A 20,262-nucleotide genomic window follows, 5' to 3' on the forward strand; every position below is an offset into this window, starting at 1 on the left:
AGGAGGGAGCCATTTCTCCTAAATCTTCAGGCTCCAGGAATAATCCTGCACCATACAAAATTCCTTCTCCCTCCTTAGGAAATTTTCACATGGAAGAAAACACACACACAAAGAAAATCAAAATAATCTATTATCCCACCACTCACAAATTACCACAGACAATCTTCTTCCCCACAAACAAAAATAGACCATGTTTTTTTCCCCACAGCTACTGTGGGGACCTTTATTCAAAGAATATATACACATTCGTTTTACAAAATTGCACTGAAATTAAATTTACTGTTATTTTATTTTGTTAAATAATTCCCTAATGTTTTCCATGTTTCTAAATATTCTCCTAAAATATGAATGCTGATGGTTTCACAACATTCTATTATACAGGTATATCAATTGTTAGGGGGATTGTATTTTTCCATTTCAATACCTGTATATCATAACTAGGAAACAAACCACCTTAGTTCACACATTTTCCATTCATTAAGTCTTATTTATGAAAAATAAATGGATTCCTAGAAATGGAATTTTTTAGTTCGAAAGTTATTGCATATTTCAAAATGTCTGATGAACTGACTAACTCAATCAGCAAGTTGTTACTAGATCCTGTAATATCTAGACATTATTAATGGTACTAGAGACACATAAATGTGCAAAACAGACAAAAATATATCCTGCTTTCACCAAGAACTATGCATCTTACTGGAGCGAAGCTTAAGTAAGCAAGAAATATGTCATCTAGTACCTTAGAGGGTGGTGAACATTATGAAGAAAATAGATTGAGGGGTTGGGATGAAAAATGGTGAGGGCAGGCCTACAGATGTTAATCCAGTAGGCAGCACAGTCGCTCATGTGACATTTGACACACACACACCTCATTTCTTGTTCCTATTCCTTATTCTTCTTCCTTATTCCTTGTTTCTATGTCAAGTCTACCGTGAATTAGTCTACTTGCTTGCACCTGTACACAGCTTTGTTCTATAGTTAGAACAAAGGCTGGGACTGGGGATGTGACTGAGTTATAGAAGACCTATCTTGCTTGCTGGTGGCCCTGAATTAGATTCGATGGTACCAAACGAGAACAGCCAGGACAAGGTGAAAGGAATTCCAGGAATAGTGATTTTCACTTAAGCTAATACACGGTTGCTGGGACAACTTACAAGTTTGGAGAAGACTATGGGATCAGAGATTTTTGTAGCAAAACTTAAAAGATCTCTTCTGGTCTTGTTAAGTTGAAGTCTCCACAACTAAAAACGAGTTCCTAATTTTGGCTAATGGTCAGGTTTGTGAGGCATTTGCCTAAGTAGACAGGACACAGGATGGGACTTGGTGTCATCTTTTATTAACTCCTCTCATAAAACTGTCACATGAAAATCAGTCAATGAGTAGTTGCAAGGAGAGTAAAAAAGCACCAGTCCCAACTTATCAAACCAGAATCATCTGTCACTTAGAATAGTAAGTTTGCCCCACACTGTCATCTTCATTTTGCTTATCTATGAAATAGAGTTAATTACAATATGCACCAACTAGGGTTATTTTATTTATTTATTTATTTATATTTTATCTCCAGGGTCATCACTGGTTATCACTCAGTGCCTGAACTATGAATCCACTGCTCCTGGAGGCCTTTTTTCTTTTTTTTCATTTTTGCTGCCCATGTTGCTGTTGACCTTATTTTGTTAGATAGGACAGAGGAAAATCGAGAGAGGAGAGTAAGACAGTCAGGGAGAGATAAAGACAGACCTGCTTCACCGCTTCTGAAGTGGCACCCCCCCCCCACCCCAGCCCTGGCATGTAGGGAGCCAGAAATTGAACCAGGATCCTTATGGGGTCCTTGCACTTTGACCCATGTGATCTTAGCCCACTGTGCTACCACCCACCCCGCAACTAAGGTTATTTGAGAATCACAGGAGACAATATTTATATAAGTGCATAGTAGAGTATCTAGCACAATATAGGACTTTTGATAAATGGCCTTCTACTCAATATGAAAGACCTTCTAGAAGAATACAAGAGCCCTTAGAAGAAGCCTTCCCATCCCTTCCCCCAGCCTCACAGTTCACAGCTTTGCTAGAGGCCAAATCACCACTGTGCAGAGGGGCCCTCACTTTTATCTGAAATCAGCTACTTGAGAGGGTAGGTACAGAGAGGGTGGGTGGAGGAGGGAGAAGGTGATGAATTTCTCAAGATCCATGCTGTATGTCAGCCGGCAACATATTTTCTTCACAGATAGACTCAAGCCAAATGAGCAATAGTAAAAATGCATTCTACAAATATTATTACTGCTTCTGAATGGATTTTTTTTTCCTTCTGTTTTCTCTCTTTCTTTAATAAAGTGCTGTGAGGAACCTATTTTGGGGACTGACTTGAGTTGTTTTCCTGGCTGTATTCCAGGGAAGTTCATAACAAGGGTTGCTCAAGCTGCAGATAGTGGTTTTGCGGTCTGTTGGCTGCTCCTTTTAAGTGCCCCCCAAACCTCTCATTGCCATGTTTTTCTAGTTCAAAAAGGAGGTGCAGGACTCCTGACCACACTAACAATGAATGCAGAGACTCTGAAATCAAAGGGTTGCAGAGGGGGAAGGGGAAGGGCTATTACTTAATTCCATGGTCATCTGTTCCCTGCTCAGGACAGTGGCAATTCTGCCCTGAACCCATTCCAGGATGCTGGTAGGAAAATCATAGATGAACTACCACAACAAACAGCACCCTTGGGGGATGTTCCTGTGGCATTTCTGTCATGAGGGGGTCATTCGCACTCCAGAAGTTTCCACAGAGGACACCCTCCCAGCACGGTGTGTCACAATGTAGGTCTGGGGCATGGCCCATCTGTGATCTGCCCAGGCCCTCCACGTGGGTGAAAGCCAGGGGTACAGCAATGCTGGACAGGCTGGACATAGCCTGGAATCAGGCAGCTCCAGTGGGTCCTTAATTCTGGGTGAATTCATTAAACCTTCCCATGTCGCAGACAACTTCAAGCGTGGAAGCACTGGTGCCAACCTCCCACTCTGAATCTACTGGGAACATTGTAATCTCTTTGGAGTTTCTGCTAGAGTGGAGACAGCTTTCCCCTGGAGATTTTAAGAAGCAGGCAACTTAGACCAGAAGGTGGGGGTTTTCTGGGGGAAGCAAATCGGGTAATGAGGAGCTGGCAAGAGTCCAAGGACCAAACCAAAGCCCAGAGTCAGGTGAATTTCATCCCCTTGATCCCCTTGCTTTCACCAATGTCTCATCAGGAAGACCAGCTTGCTGCCTGGTCAGCCCCACACTGACAGGAGTTCCCACCTGCTCATACCCAGGAGAGAAAGGAATGCCTCACTGTGAATTCCTTTGTCTTACCATATTTTTGCAGGGTTGCCCTGGGCAAGCTTTCAGGGGCCCTGCGACTATCTGTCAAACACCAGGGTAAAGGAGGCTATGTTCTGGGAGTTGATCTACACTGAGTTTCTTTGGGTCAACTTCATTCAGTTTTTTTGGTATGGAGCTTCTTACAGATGCCAGAGGTTGATTGGCTTCTTTTTTTTTTAACTATTTTTTTTTTAATTGAGAGGGGAGAGGGAAGATAGAATAGAAGAGAGACACAGAGAGAACTGCAGTACTGTTTTATTGCTCCTACAGGTGGGAATTGGAGGGTTGAATCCAGGTGCCTGAACATGGTAATATGTGTACTTAACCAAATGCGTCACTGCCAGGCCTTTTTCCTCATTCTTTCCTTCCTTCCTCCCTTCTTGCCTTCCTTCTTTCCATCTTTTCTTCCTTCCTTCCTCCCTCCCTTCCTCCCTTCCTTTTTTCCTTCCATATCTTTTTTTACACTTCTCACTAAAGAAATTCCATTTTATACTGCTATACAAACAAATAATTTTACTTTGTCCCCCAAAATATGTGTCAGCCCACCCTACTCTCAACCAAAGTGCTGTCTCCCTTCACTGACATGCAGTGGATCCCTTTTCATCTTTTAGTCCCTTCCTCTTTAGTAACCTTGAATATTCCAGTGTAAACAAAGTATGTATTAGTCTTTTATGTATTAGTCTTTTCTTTTCCCTCAATTTATTTCTTAAATCCCACAGTGAGTGAGATCATTAGTTCTTTTTCTTTTTCTTTTTTTCTTGTAGTATGATCCCCTTTCGGTCCATCTATGTTTTAGCAAAAAACAAGATTTCCTCCTCTCTTTCTTTCTGTCATCATTTAGGGCTTTACTACTTCCATAAAACTAGAGAGATAAGGGCAGGGGAGACAGCATAATGGTTATGCAAACAGACTCTCATTCCTGAGACTCCTAAATCTCAGGTTCAACCACTCCACACCACCATAAACCAGAGCTGAGCAGTGCTTTGGTGTTTCTCTCTCTCTCAAAAATAAAAAAAAATAAACAAAGTATTTTTTTAAAAGATTGAAAAAAAAATAAATAGAGAGAGAGGAGGCCAGAAGGTGGTGCAATAGATAAATCACTGAATTCTTAAACATGAAATCCCCAATCTCCAGCTTGTAGTTTGTGTGTGTCAGTGATGATCTGGTTCTCTCTCTCTCTCCTCTTTGCTATCTAACAAATGAATATTTTGAATGAGGATAAAGAGGAGGTAAAAGAGGAGGGAGAGGAGAAGGGAATGAAAAGGAAGAGAAAAAGGAAGAGGAGAGACAAAGGGAGAGATACAGGATTTAAGCTTCCCCCAGTGCTGTGTGGACCTGGGTTTGAAGCTAGGTCATGCACATTTCAATGTGGGTGCACTCTCAGGTGAGTTATCTAACCAGCTAATAATCTCATTTTTTTTCTCTTCTTTCTTTCTTTCTTTTTTTTTTTTTTTACTCCAGGTGCCAGCACTACAAATCCACTGCTCCTGGCAGCCATTTATTTCCATTTTATTGGACAGGACAAAGAGAAATTGAGAGGAGAGGGGAATATAGAGAGAGGGAGAGAAAGACACCTGCAGACCTGCTTTACTACTCATGAAATGATCTCCATGAACCAGGATCCTTGTGTGGGTCCTTGTGCTTTATATTATGGGCTCTTAACCCAGTGCACTACAGTCCAGCCCCCAGTCTCATCTTATAGCCCATTATGTATATATCCCACAGCTCCTTATCTACCCACCTGTTGCTGGGAACTTTATTTCCATGTCCCAGTTATCATATACAGCACTTCAGTGAATATAAATATGCATGTATCACTTCAAATGAATTTTTATGTGTTCTTTGAATATATGTCCTGACGAAGAATGGTCAGTTAGATGCTAGTCTATTTTCTCTTTTTTTTTTTTTTTTTGCTACAAGATTTTAAGATTACACCCACCACCAAAGTTCTGTATACTCATCCTCTCACCTCACAAAGGTAACCACCACAATTTGCATAAGTCTTATAAACAATGTGTTTGATTCTGCATTGTCTGGAATTTTATTTGTTTTTGGCAAGTTCATGTAAATCAAATCTCTAGATGAGTGAAATCATCTGCTAAGCCTAATAAACTCCAGTTCCACCCATTTTGTCCAAAAGGACACAACATCATCTTTTATGATTGCAGAATAGTATTCCATGGAATATATATCCCATAACTTCTTTAGCCAGTCATATGATGATGGGAATTTAGGCTGCTTCTACTCTTTGGCTATTGTGAATAACATGGCTATGAACACTGGGGTGCATATGTTCATTCAAATTAGTGCTTGAGTGTCTATTGGATAAATGCCTGTGAGTGGTATTGCTGGATCATAATAAGGTACTTACATTTTTATTTATTTAAGGATTATCCATACAGTCTTCCAAAGGGGCTGTACCAGTTTGCATCCCCATCAGTAATGAAGGAAGCAGAGTTCCTTTTTCTCCACAACCTCTCCAATACCTGTCATTACCTGATTTGTTGATGTAAGCCATTCTCTCAGGTGTGAGATCATATCTCAGCTTAGTTTTAATTTGCATTTCTCTAATGATAAGTGAAGTGAAGCCTTTCTTCATGTGTTTGTGGGCCATGCATATCTCTTCTTTAGAAAACTGCAGCCCACCTTTTTTGTTATCTTTATTTATTTTTTTTATTTTACAAAATTACATGTTAATAGGGGATTAGATCCACACTATTCCCACCATCAGAGTTCTGAATCTTCAGTTTCCCCACTGCAATCCACCACAGTTCCCCTAAGGTTGTAGATATGGGCTAACCATCACCTCTACAACTATCTGTCCATATACATAATTACCCCCTTTTTTTCCGATTCAATCCACTCTTCCCCTCCAAGTCATTCATGACAACATAACTACCTCCACATGTCCCTCTACTTTTCCTTCTCTCTCTCTCTCTGGGTGCTGATGGAGCTGGCGTTCAGAGCTCTCTTATCTTCATCCTTCACTTCTCACCCACTGAATGGATCAAAGTTGTTTTAGGGGTGCAGAAGGTAGGAGTTCTGGCTTCTCTAATTGTTTTTTCACTAAACATGAGCACTGAAAGGTCAATCCATACCCCCAGCCTGTTTCTGTCTTTCCCTAGTGGACCAGAGCTCTGGAGGTGTGAGGGTCCAGGACACATTGGTAAGGTCATCTTCCTAGAGAAGTGGGGATGGAGTCATGGTAGCATCTGTAGCTTGGTGTCTGGAAGATGGCATGCCCTAAATTGAGACAAAATGGTTAAGGAACAGGAACCAAAAAGTACAATTAGAGCAGATGAGATTAGGGATTTTAGGGTAGAAGAAAGCTAGTAAATCCATTTTAGGCATGTTCCTAGGGGCATACAACTAGGGTAGTTTTGCTTGAGTTTGATAGGTAGCCTGAAATTGTCTGAGAGAATGATGTCAGAGAAGAGAAAAGGGCATTTGGATTAGGGCAGAGAGTAGCTCCTGTTCTTGAAAAAAAAAAAATTCTTAGCTAAAATTAACTATTTGCCTCCATCTACTTGACCCAGGGCCCATATTTTTATTATTTATATTTATGTTTATGTTTATATTTATATTTAGCACCAGAGCCTATGTATCTTCTAAGTCCCTATTGGCCTGAGCTCACATCTCATAGTCACAGCTGGGGACATCACAGGCTGTACTTATGACAGAGCAGGATACCCCCAGCCTCCCTTCAGGCTGGGGCTAGCCCTACTGTCATTGCTTTATAGTGAGGACAAGGTCCTGGGGGCTTGGTGCACTTTTTTATTGGATTTATTTTTGTTTCTTTTGTAGATCTGTACCAATTCTGTATAGATACTTGTTATCAGTCACTTGTCTGATGTGTATTGTACAAATATCTTCTCCCATTTACTGGGCTGCCTGGTTATTCTTGTGAAGCTTGCTTTTGATGTGTAGAAGCTTTTTAGTTTCATGTAATCCGATTTACTTACTCTTCATTCCCCATGCCCAGGTGTTTGAGTTTCCAAATATATCTTTGATGTGAAGGTCCTGTAATGTTTCCCCAGCATTTTCTTCTGTGAATTTTAGAGTTTCTGGTCTAATATCCAGAGCTTTAATCCATTTTGATTTGACCTTGGTGTATGGTGTTAAGTAGTGGTCTACTTTCACTTTTCTATATGTGGCTGCCCATTTTTCCCAGAACCATCTGTTGAAGAGAATTTACTCCCATTGAATGGTTTTGAACATTTTGTCATATTAGGTGGTTATATATGTGTGGGCTCATTTTTGAGCTATCAATTCAACTCCATTGCTCCAAGTGTCCATTTTTTGTAAATATTTATTTATTGGTTTATTTATTCCATTTTGTTGCCCCTTGTTGTTTTATTGTTGTTGTTATTGATGTCATTGTTGGATAGGACAGAGAGAAATGGAGAGAGGAGGGAAAGATAGAGGGGGGAGAGAAAGATAGACACCTGGAGGGAGACATGCTTCACCGCTTGTGAAGTGACTACCCTGCAGGTGGGGAGCTGGGGGCTCGAACCAGGATCCTTAAGCCGATCTTTGCACTTTGTGCCACCTGCACTTAACCCACTGCACTACCGCCTGACTCCCTAAGTGTCCATTTCTATTCCAGTACCATGATGTTTTGATTACTATTGCTTTGTAGTATAAACTGAAGTTGGGAGGTGTAATACCTCCATATTTTCTCAGAAGTGTTTTGGCAATTCGCAGCCTTTTGTGGTTCCACACAAATTTTTGGACAAGTTGTTCAATTTGCTTGAAAAATGCCATTGGAATTTTTATAAGGATTGCATTGAAATTGTAGATTGCTTTTAGTAGAATGGCCATTTTAATAATGTTTATTCTTCCAATCTAGGGACAAGGAATGTTCTACTTTTGTGTGTCCTCTATTTCTTTTAGCAATATCTTATAGTTTACATTGTAAAGATATTTCAACTAGTTCTATTTTTAATATTTTGAGAACTCTCCATACTCTTTTCTATAGGGGCTAGACTAATGTACAGTTCCACCAACAATGCAAAAGGATTCCATTTTCTTCACATCCATGCCAACACTTGTTTCTATCCTCGCTAATATAGGCCATTCTCACAATTGTAAAATGGCCATTATTTGTATTTTCTGACAATAAATGTGCACATTTTTTTCATGTTACTGTTTGCCATCTATATATCTTCTTTGGTGAAATTTCTGTCCATCTCTACATCCCCCACCCCTTTTTTTAAATATTTACTTATGAATGAGACAACCAGAGCACTACTCTAACACAAATGATGCCTGGCTCAAACTCAGGACCTCATGTCTGAGAGTCCAAAGCTTTAGCCATTGTGCCACCTCCCAGGAAACTTCACCCTACTTGTTGTTGAGTTTTATGAGTTCCTTATATATCTTGGATATTAGCCCCTTACCTGATGTGCAATATTTTCTCCTTGTCAGTAAGATGGCTTTTCATTTTAGTCATGCATTCTCCTCTTTATTATCTGGTTCCCAGTCTAATTCAAAGAACACATAAAAATAACCAATAGGTACATGAAAATATGCTAAACATCACTAATCACCAGGGATTAGAACCACAGTGATACAAATCATAGTCACATCTGACAGAATGAGTATTATCAAGGGAAAGACAGAGAATAAATGGAAAGAAAAAGTTAACCTTTCCACACTTGCACCTTGTTGATGGCAAACTTCCACAGTCTCTGTAAAAAAACAATATAGATATCTCTCAAGAAATTAAAATTAGAGGGAGACAGGCAGTGACACACCTAGTTAAGTGCACACATTGTCGTGTGTAAGGGGCTGGAATCAAGCCCCTCGTCTCCACCTATGGGGAAAGCTCCACAAGCAGTGAAGCAGTGCTGCAGGTCTCTCTCTCTATCTCTCTCTCTCTCTCCTATTCACCCCTCCCCTCTCAATTTATCTCTATCAAAACAGAAAGAAAAGAAATTAAAACTATTCAATAGAACTAATACCTATGATTGATAAATCCAACTTTCTATTACAAGTTCTGAGGATCTACAGCGCAGCATGGTGATTAAAATTGATTATATAATATTGTATATATTCCAAATTTGATAAGAGTAGGACTTATATGTTCTCATTTTTAAATTGAGCTCATGTCATGCATATGTGAGGCTTTGAGCTCAATCCTTGGCACTGAATAAAATTAAAACATAAATACATAGAATATCATAAATGGCAAAGTTAGGGGCCAGACAGTGGCACATCTGGTTAAGCACACAAACTACAGTGTTCAAGGATCCAGGTTCAAGCCCCCTGCCCCCACTTGAAGGGGAAATCTTTATGAGTGGTGAAGCAGTACTGCAGGAATCTCCCTCTCTTTCTTCCCCTCCCCTCTCAATTTCTCTCTGCCATTATCTAATAATAAATAAATAAAAATATTAGAAAATATGGCAAAGTGGTACTCTGGTCTTTCTCACAAAAATGTGCACAAAAATAAAAAATAGGGTAAATATGTGAGGTGATATAAATGTTGTGCTAGGTAATTCTATGATGGGATCCTTCTCATATTGTAAATAGGTAAAAAATCATGATTTATGCAAATTAATATAAATATCATATGTCTCTTGGGCATATATCTACAGTAAGTGAAAGAATTAATTCAAAAGAAAATATTTACCCATATGCTCATAACTGCATTATTTACAGTAATCAAAATATAGAATCCCCTTAAATTCCAAAGAACAGATAGGTGGGTAAAAAAAATTACAGGATATAAATTTAGGTGAATGTTACTCTTCAATAAAAAAATGAGATTGTGCCATTTGGAAGAAAAATGAAACTTCGTTAGCCAGTCATCTATTTATGGGCATTTAGGTTGCATTCATATTTTGACAGTTGTGAATAATGTAGCTCTGAACATAGAATTAGTGTTTGAGTATCAGTTGAATAAATGCCTAAGAGTGGTATTGCTGGATCATAAACTAATTTCATTTTGATTTGTTTAAGGACTCTTCATACAGTCTTCCAAAAGTGGATGCACCAGTTTGTATTTTCACCAGCAGCCAATGCATCTTATTTTTTAAGTTAATTTTATTTATTTATTTATTTATTTATTTATTTTGAAAACACCAGGTAAATTTTTTTTCTTGTCTAGACTCTTTTTTTTTTTTTACTTATAAAAAGGAAACATTAACAAAACCATAGGATAAGAGGGGTACAACTTCACACAATTCCCACCACCAGAACTTTGTATCCCATCCCTTCCCCTGATAGCTTTCCTATTCCTTAACCCTCTGGGAGTATGGACCCAAGGCCATTGTGAGATGCAGAAGGTGGAAGGTCTGTCTTCTGTAATTGCTTCCCCGCTGAATATGTGTGTTGATTGGTCAATCCATACTCCCAGCCTGCCTCTCTCTTTTCCTAGTGGGGAGGGGTTCTGGGGAATCGGAGCTCCAGGACACATTGGTGGGGTTGTCTGTCCAGGGAAGTCTGTTTGGCATCATGCTAGCATCTGGAACCTGGTGGCTGAAAAAAAGAGTTAACAAATAAAGCCAAACAAATTGTTAACTAATCATGAACCTAAAGGCTGGAATAGTGCAGATGAAGAGTTGGGGTGGGGGTCTCCATTTTATAGATAGCTAGTAGGCATATTTTAGTTATATTCCAAAGGGGCTGTGGCTTTTATTATTATTGTTATTTAAACATCAAAAAATGAGGCCAAGTACTCCAGATTGCTAAGTGGTAGGTTTAATAAGCAAGGTGACTCATGAGGTTTACTTTTAGAAGCAGAATTTCCCAAAGTTCTGCTCAACATCTCACACCCCACTCTTGAATCTTTAAAGTCTATATAGAGGCCTTATCTTGGTTTATTCACACACCAATGCATCTTCTTAAGATATTCTTATTTTTAAAATTTAGACAGAAAAGAGTTCTGCCAATATTTTCCTCTAAGTATTTGATATTTTCTGGTATAACATCTAAGGGATGTTGAAACCCCCTACTAGTACTGTGCTGCTGTTAATAGATTGCTTTAGCCCTTCCAGTAGATCTTTGATGTATTTAGATGTCCTCTCCCATTGGGTGCATAGATGTTAATAATCATAAAGACCTCTTGATTGACTCATCCTCTGAGCATTAAGTAATGTTCATCTCTATTTTTTAAAATTTTATTTGTTTTAATGTCTATTGCATCAGATAAAGAATGGCTTTTCCCGCCCTTTTTTGTGGTCCATTGGCTTCTATGGTAGTTTTCCATCCTTTTGTCTGAGTCTGTGTTTGTATTGTTGAGTTAGGTGGGATTCCTGAAGACAACAACATATGATTGGGCTGTGTTTTCTGATCTATCTGCCTACTCTATGCCTTTTAATAGGTGAGTTCAAGCCATTGAAATTTATTGATATTATAGAATGAAGATATTTAATGCCATTATTATAAATTTTTAGAGTGCTCTGTTATAGGGCATGTTTATGATTCTGTGATTTTTTATAGGAGACCTTTCAGAACTTCTTGTAGGGCAGGATTGGTGATAGTTGATTTCTTCAACTGTTGCTAATCTGAGAAGATTTTTATGCCTCCATGTAGTTTGAATAACAGTCTATCAGGATACATAAGTTTTGATTGTAAGCTATTCTCATTGAGCACTCAATATATATCTTATTTTTTATTTTATTTTTATTCTTTTTATTTATAAAAAGGAAACATTGACTAAACCATAGGATAAGAGGGATACAACTCCACACAACCCCCACCACAGGAACTCCATATCCCATCCCCTGATAGCTTTCCTATTCTTTAAGCCTCTGGGAGTATGGACCCAAGGTCCTTGTGGGATACAGAAGGTGGAAGGTCTGGCTTCTGTAATTGCTTCCCTGCTGAACATGGGCGTTGACTAGTTGATCCATACTCCTAGCCTGCCTCTCTCTTTTCCTACTGGGGCAGGGTTCTGGGGAAATGGATTGCCAGGACACATTGGTGGGGTCCTCCGTCCAGGGAAGTCTGATTGGCATCATGCTAGCATCTGGAACCTGGTGGTTGAAAAGAGAGTTAACATATAAAGCCAAACAAATTGTTGACCAATCATCGACCTAAAGGCTGGAATAGTGCAGATGAAAAGTTGGGGGTCCTCCATTTTGTAAATATCTAGTAGGCATATTTTAGTTATATTCCAAAGGGCCTGTGGCTATACTAGGTTTTTTTTTTTTCTTTTTTCCGAGCCTGAAATCTGATATGCAGGTGGATCCAAGTTATTGTCTGGGAAGATGATCTCATGGCTGGCTGAAGGACCAAAAAGGAAGAGAATAGCTCCCTAATATGGGAAAGGGGTATAAATATTGTTAACTATAAACTCCATCGATTTGATAAGATCTGGGGCCCATATTCAGCTTAGGAACATATGTGATCTCTGCATCCCTGTAGATATGAACTCACATTTTTTCATCATGAGCAGGAACATTCTGAGCTGCCCCAATATTGATCCATCTTCCTCAGGTGTTCCATCCCTTTGGAGGATGGAATATTCTCTACCGTTGTTGATCCAAGTGAGGGCAAGGTCCTATGAGGCCCACAAAGTGGTCTATTGTGTTGTTCCTGATAGAGATGACTGGTAACAATGGAGAGAGGTATTTATTCGAGGTCTAGGCCCATTTTATACAAGGTCTAAGCCCATAATATATATCTTGCCATTCTCTTCTTTCCTTTAGTGTTGTGTGGAGAAAGGCAACTTCAATGAAACGAATCCAATTACAAAATAATAATAATAATCTTTTTGAACAATAAACACAGAACTTGGACTGAGTCTAGTGTATTGCACCAAAGTAATGGGGTAGGGGAGGAAGGTTCAGGTTCTGGAACATGATGGCAGAGGAGGACCTAGAGGGATACTGAATTGTTATGTAGAAAACTGAGAAATGTGAACAGGAGTAGACGGCATAATGGTTATGCAAAAATACTCATTTCTGAGGCTTCAAAGTCCCAGGTTCATGGTGAATTCATCTTCTTTACCCCATCTTGGATGGAGCTCAAAGCCATCATGTTAAATGAGATAAATCTGAAACAATAGGATGAATATGGGATAATCTCATTCATAGGCAGAAGTAGAAAAACAAGATCAGAAGGGGAAAACTGTAAGTAGAACTCGGACTGTAGTTGGTGTATTGCACCAAAGTAAAAGTCTCTGGGGTTGGGGGAAGGGTTCACGTCTTGGAACATGATGGCAGAGGAGAACCTGGGGGGGTTTCATTGTGTCAAAATGTTATGCATGTACAAACTATTGTATTTTACTGTTGATCGTAAAGCATTAATCCCCCAATAAAGAAATTTAAAAAGTGATCTGGGAGGTGGTGCAGTGGATAAAGCATTGAATTCTCACTCATGAGGTCCCAAGTTCTGTCCCTGGCAGAACATGTACCAGAGTGATGACTGGTTCTTTCTCTCTCCTCTTATCTTTCTCATTAATAAATAAAATCTTTAAAAAAAAAAGAAATTTAATATATATATATATATATATATATATATATATATATATATATATATATATATATTCTTCCCTGTACTTTGTTTTAGAATTTGCCTCCAAGGAAGTCAGGGTTATTACAGAGTTCATCTCATATGGTTCCTTCTCACACAGATCAATGACACATGTTGTCTAATGTTGGAAATACTACTTCAGATACTTGTTATGTTTCCTAGTTGTTTTCTATTGAAGGAAGACAGCTCTTGTTCCTGTTTCTCCACCATATTTAGAACTTAAATGTCTTTTAAAGAAGCTAAGAATGAAAAATATAACATGCTTTATAATTCCTTACTTAGTTACCATTTAGAATTCTCTTCATTTTGTCCTGAAAACCCAAATTTTCATGGCATCTCCATTTTAGTCTGAGGGATTTCTTTTAATATTACTTATAGATAATGTTGGTATTATTTTCTCTAAGTTTATAAGAAAATATGTATTTCATTTTCTTTTTTGAAGTGTATTTTTGCTGAGTATGAAATTCTAGATTGGCAGATAACTTAAACTGTTTTTTCAGTACTTTAAAGATGTTACCTAAATATTTTCTGTTTTATGATCACTAAGTAACTTAGATTCATAAATCTATATTTTCACCAAATTTGTGTTTATAGTTTTAATTTTTTTCTGTCTCCTTTTCATCTCTCTGATCACCAATTATACATTAACCTACTTTATACCCTTCCATAGGTCACTGAGGCTGTATTTATTTCTCTTTTATCTTCTCTTTTTCTGTTATCCATATTGGATCACATATATTGATCTAATTCAATCTGTTAGCTTTTTTTTCTTCTATCATCTTCAGTCTGGTATATAAATTGAATTTTTAATTTCAAAATTATATTTTTAGTTTTTAAATTCCCATCTGATTCTTTTACTATAATTTACATTTTATTGTTGTGATTTTCCATCTCCTCATTCTTATCACTATATTTCTCTTTAAATCATTAATTATGTTGATAATGATTGCTTTAAAGTTCCTATTTCATAATTTCCACATCCAAGTTGTCTCACAGCTGGTTTCTATTGGTATAATATTTCCTGTAGATCTAAAAATCTCATGACTATGATACATTTTCTCATTTCTTTGCATATGCAGTGATTTTTCACTGTCTAATTACTATGACTGCAACATTACAGAACCTCTGGAGATGATTATTCCCCTTTTGAAAGGACTTGCTTTTTTGAGGAGAAAGATAAATTGGATAGCAGCTGAAATATTTGCTTAGTACTTGTCTTCAAACTCTTGCTCCCTACCTAGTTTCTTTGGAGATTCCCTTCCAGTTATACAATTTAGTAATTGTCAAGATCTGCATAAGCTTAAACACAGAACATAGGGTTCCCATTTCTCTAGCTCTCGTCTATCCAGGAATTTTTCTTTTCTTTTCTTTTTTGTCTCCCTAACTGCAATCCCTTTCACAGATTCAAGCTCTGATCTCTTATAGTGATAATACCAATGCTTTTTGCTTGCTTCTTTTTTTAACCATTCTGCATCAAGCAGACTAAGTAGAATGCTAAGGTACAGAAATCTTATTCAGGGGCCAGTAATATAGTTCACTTGCATAGTGTGTTGCTTTGTCATGTGTACAACCCATTCTCAGACCCAGCTAATACCACATGAAGGATATTTTGGTGCTATAGTCAGATGTCTCTTTTGCTCTCTATCTCTGTCTTTCTGTCTCAAAGAGAGAAAGAAAGAATGAGAGAAATCTCATTCAGCCGCTCTCTTCCACCCCCACCCCCCAAAACACAAACCTTATTGGGAGGTTAATGGCCTACAGTATAGCTGTTTACACATAGCTATTCTCATGGCTAATTTATTATTTCTTTTAGTGACATTGTTTTCAAATGGTCAATGTTAATGTTTTAATTCAGTTTCTTATTAACACTTATAGGAGGTTTAATACAATACAAATTATTATATCATAACTAGAAACATTCTTATTTTAAGTATAAATCATTTTAAAGGCTACTGATTATATTAAACCATGTTCTCAAATTACCTATTTGAATAACCTTCCATAAGAATACAATATACTTGGTGATTTTACATATGACTCACAAGAAAGTATTTTTAATGTACAGATTAAGTGAAATTAATTGAACCACTGAAGCGAAAGAGTACCTTTAAAAGTAACTGTGATTTATCTTTTTAATTATTTTTATTTATTCTTTGATCTTCAAATTAAATTCAGTTAAGCACATAGTTATTTAAAATTGTCATTCCACTTATAGTGCTGTTATAGACAACTTATTCACATATGATGTGAATATTACTTCTTAAGTGTCTGCACTATTTGTTTTGATAAGTTCATTGCCCTTATACCTGGGGAAGAATGGAAAAATAGTCCCCACACACACTCTGTTGAACTTTTTCCTTATGGAGCAAAGGGACTCTCAGGAAAAGAGTTATACCAGCTAGAATGAGTTCTTGTAAATGACTGCATGCCTTAGATTTCATAATTTAACACTTCATGTCCTCCATTCTAATAATTCCACAGGACACTTAAGGCCGTAGGTGAGCATGACACTATGCACAGCAGGTTAATCATGAATAAAGTATACAAATAATTCAATAGAAACACTGAACAATGATGAGTCCTTTAAGTCTGTGGTCTGCTGACTGTGCCTACAGGATGCCAAATATCTGGATGGAACATGCAACTTTCATTCAGGATGTTCACTGTTCTTTCAGATAATTGAACAGACTTTTATATAAACTATATAAACCTAGCAGTTATAATAGCAATGTCAAGTGGTATTTCCATAATTATTTACAACTGCAGAGTGTATATATTATATATATAACCTCTCTTAATATACATTTATTATTAAAGAATAGGTTCAATTACCTAATTTCTTTTACATATGAAGGAACTGATCACCTTTATTGTATATGTACTGATCTCATACTCAATACCAGACACACAGCTTATGAGGGAGAGAGAAAACAGTCTGTTCCTTAAAGGTGCTCTTAGACCCAAGGAGGAGCTTCAAATTGAATGAGCTTGACTGGCTCAAGGTCACACATCTATTTACTGTCATATCTGGGACTCTGTCCAACTTTTCTGGCACCAAATTTAGCACTCTCTTTCCAGCTGCCTCCAATCAGGGCCAGATGCACTTATAGAACAGTGACTAGAAAAAGGAAGGGACGGGGTGCCACCGGAGTTGCAAGAGTCTTGTTACTAATGCTGAGATCAGAAACAAAGAACAGGTCATTAAACTTACAATCAGACATTGGAAAATGTTATTGATATAGTGCTAGGTAAAAAAGAAAAAGAAAAAAAAGCATAACATGAATGACTTGTCTAACTGTTTATTTGTTTAGCTTGAACAGGTACAGGATGAAAACATGTGCAAATTGAAATAATTGGATATTTTTCATGCAGGTGGGCTGAAATTCCTTTTCTCCTCCTCCTCCTCCTTTTTCTTCTTCTTCGTTCTCCTATTTATTCATAGTTTCGCTGATGCTGATAAAAAAATTACATGTAGAAAAAAATGAGGTAGTGGTGAGGGAGATAGCATAGTGGTTATACAAAGAGATTTCTATGCTTGAGGTTTCAAAGTCTCAGGTTCAGTCCCCCACACCAGCATAAGCCAGAGCTGAGAAGTCCTCTGGTAAAAAAAAATAAAATAAAAAGTAACTTTAAAAATTTGAAAAGACAAACGAGATAGTACTGAAAAATCAAAATTGTTGTTGATTGACACAACCAGAAAAATCACTCTGGCATATGTAGCATGAAGGAGTGAACTTAGGACCTTATATCTTTTTTTTGTAATGATTTGCTTATTTTTTTTGTTTTGTTTTGTTTTCTTTTAAAAATTTTTTTATTTATAAAAAGGAAACATTGACAAAACTATAGGATAAGAGAGGTACAGCTTCGCACAATTCCCACCACCAGACTCCGTATACCATCCCCTCCACTGATAGCTTTCCTATTCTTTTTTTTTAAATTTATTTTTTTATTTAAGAAAGGATAAATTAACAAAATCATAGGGTAGGAGGGGTACAACTCCACACAATTCCCACTACCCACAACATGCTTCAGCTCAGACTGTGTCCAAAGACTTCACGTGTGGAATGACAACCCTTCAGCTTCATTACTCGGGTGAGACCTTTCCTTTCATAGTATTCAATTCTATCCCAGGTGGTTCACTTTCTGACAAAGTCACAAAACCTAGATATAGACCTGGTTCTGTGAGAGAGAGCATATGTTCACACTTATCCATAAACTAGTGCAAAATACATACCTGAAAGCAGAAGTACACTAGAGTTTGCAGTGAGTACCCCCCTAACACTTCCTCTCCACTATTCCAACCTTTGGGTCCATGACTGCTCAACAATTTGTTTGGCTTCATATGGTAACTCTCTTTTCAGCCACCAGGTTCCAGATGCCATCAGGATGCCCGCCAGGCTTCCCTGGACTGAAGACCCCACCAATATGCCGTGGAGCTCTGCTTCCTTAAAGACCCACCCTACTAGGGAAAGAGAGAGGCAGACTGGGAGTATGGATCGACCAGTCAACGTCCATGTTCAGTGGGGAAGCAATTACAGAAGCCAGGCCTTCCACCTTCGGCAGCCCACAACGACCCTGGGTCCATGCTCCCAGAGGGATAGAGAATGGGAAAGCTATCAGGGGAGGGGATGGGATATGGAGATTTGCTTATTTTTTTAAAAATAAGAAAATTTTAATGTAACAAATATTTATTTTTCCAAGATCAAAACTTTTTAACATAAAATACAAAAATATGGTATCATTTATAAATAACCTAACCTGAGATTTCCTGAAGTCTAAACTATTATACTTTTAAAAAAATTTTTATTTATAAAAAGGAAACATAGACTAAACCATAGGATAAAAGAGGTACAACTCCATGCAATTCCCACCACTAGAACTCTTTATTCCATCCCCTCCCGTGATAGCTTTCCTATTCTTTAACCCTCTGGGAGTATGGACCCAATGTCCCTGTGGGATGCAGAAGGTTGAAGGTCTGGCTTCTGTAATTGCTTCCCTGCTGAATATGGGCATTGACAGGTCGATCCATACTCCCTGCCTGTCTTTCTCTTTCCCTAGTGGGGAAGGGCTCTGGGGAAGTGGAGCTCCAGGACATATTGGTGGGCTTGTCTGTCCAGGGAAGTCTGTTTGGCATCATGCTAGCATCTGGAACCTGGTGGTTGAAAAGAGAGTTAACATATAAAGCCAAACAAACTTTTGACCCATCATGAACATAAAGGCTGGAATAGTGCAGATGAAGAGTTGGGGGGCCCTCCATTTTGTAGATAGCTAGTAGGCATATTTTAGTTATATTCCGAAGGGTCTGTGACTATACTATTGGTGGGGATTTTTTTGCTTGTTTTTTTGTTGTTGTTGTTTTGTTTGTTTGTTTGTTTGTTGCCTGACCCTGAAATCTGATATGCAGGTAGATCCAAGTTATTGTCTGGGGAGGTGGTGTCATGGCTGATAGAAGGACCAGAAAGCTGGATCAGGGAAGAGAGTAGCTCCCTAATATGGGAAAAAGGTATAAATATTGTTGACTGTAAATCCATCAATTTGATGTGATCTGAGGCCCATAATTAGCTTAGGAGCCTATATGATCTCTGAATCCCTGTAGATCTGAGCTCACATTCTATTGTCATATGTAGGAACATTCCAAGCGGCCCCAATATCAGGACCCATCTTACTCAGGTGTAGCATAGATTATGTTGTCCTGCCTCCCTTTGGAAGATGGAACATTCTCTACCATTGTTGATCCAAGTTGAGGGCAAGGTCCTATGGGGGTCAACAAAAGGGTATATTGTGTTGTTCCGGCTAGGTAACAAAGGAGAGAGGAATTTATTAGAGGTCTAGGCCTATCATGTCTGTTTGGGAATCTCAGGACTCCCCGATTAGGGCACCAGCTGATGAGGTGGCCTGATAGTGACTAAAGAGTCAACGTTAAAGTATGCCAGTCTCTTGCCCTTATTCAGCTTCTGCAGTCCTTGCTTTGATGAGGTTAGCTTTGGAGTGAGAGAACTGTAATAGGAAGTAGGTGAGGAGGGTATCTAAGTAGACACTATTTCATTATGAACTTTTTACTGACTCACTACACACTATTGTGTATATTTGCTTTCAGGTATATATTTTGCCCTAATTTATGGATACATGTGAACATATGCTCTATCTTATAGGACCTGGTCTATATCTAGGTTTTGGGGGTTTCATTAGGAAGTGAACCTCCTGGAATGGCATTTGAAAATACTATGAAAGGAAAGATCTCACCCGAGTAATGAGGGTGAAAGGTTGACATTCCATGCCTGAAGTCTCTGAGCACAGTCTGAAGTGAAACATGCTGATGTGGTATTCCTTTCGTTGATTAGGTTGGGATCGGTGGATGGAATATCATTTGGTATGAATTGAGAGAAGCAGGCAGGAAAATGAGCCCCACCCTAGAGGTTCTAGGACTGAGGGAAATATAGCCTC

This window comes from Erinaceus europaeus, chromosome 11 (assembly GCF_950295315.1).
Source record: "Erinaceus europaeus chromosome 11, mEriEur2.1, whole genome shotgun sequence".
Taxonomy (NCBI): Eukaryota; Metazoa; Chordata; class Mammalia; order Eulipotyphla; family Erinaceidae; genus Erinaceus; species Erinaceus europaeus.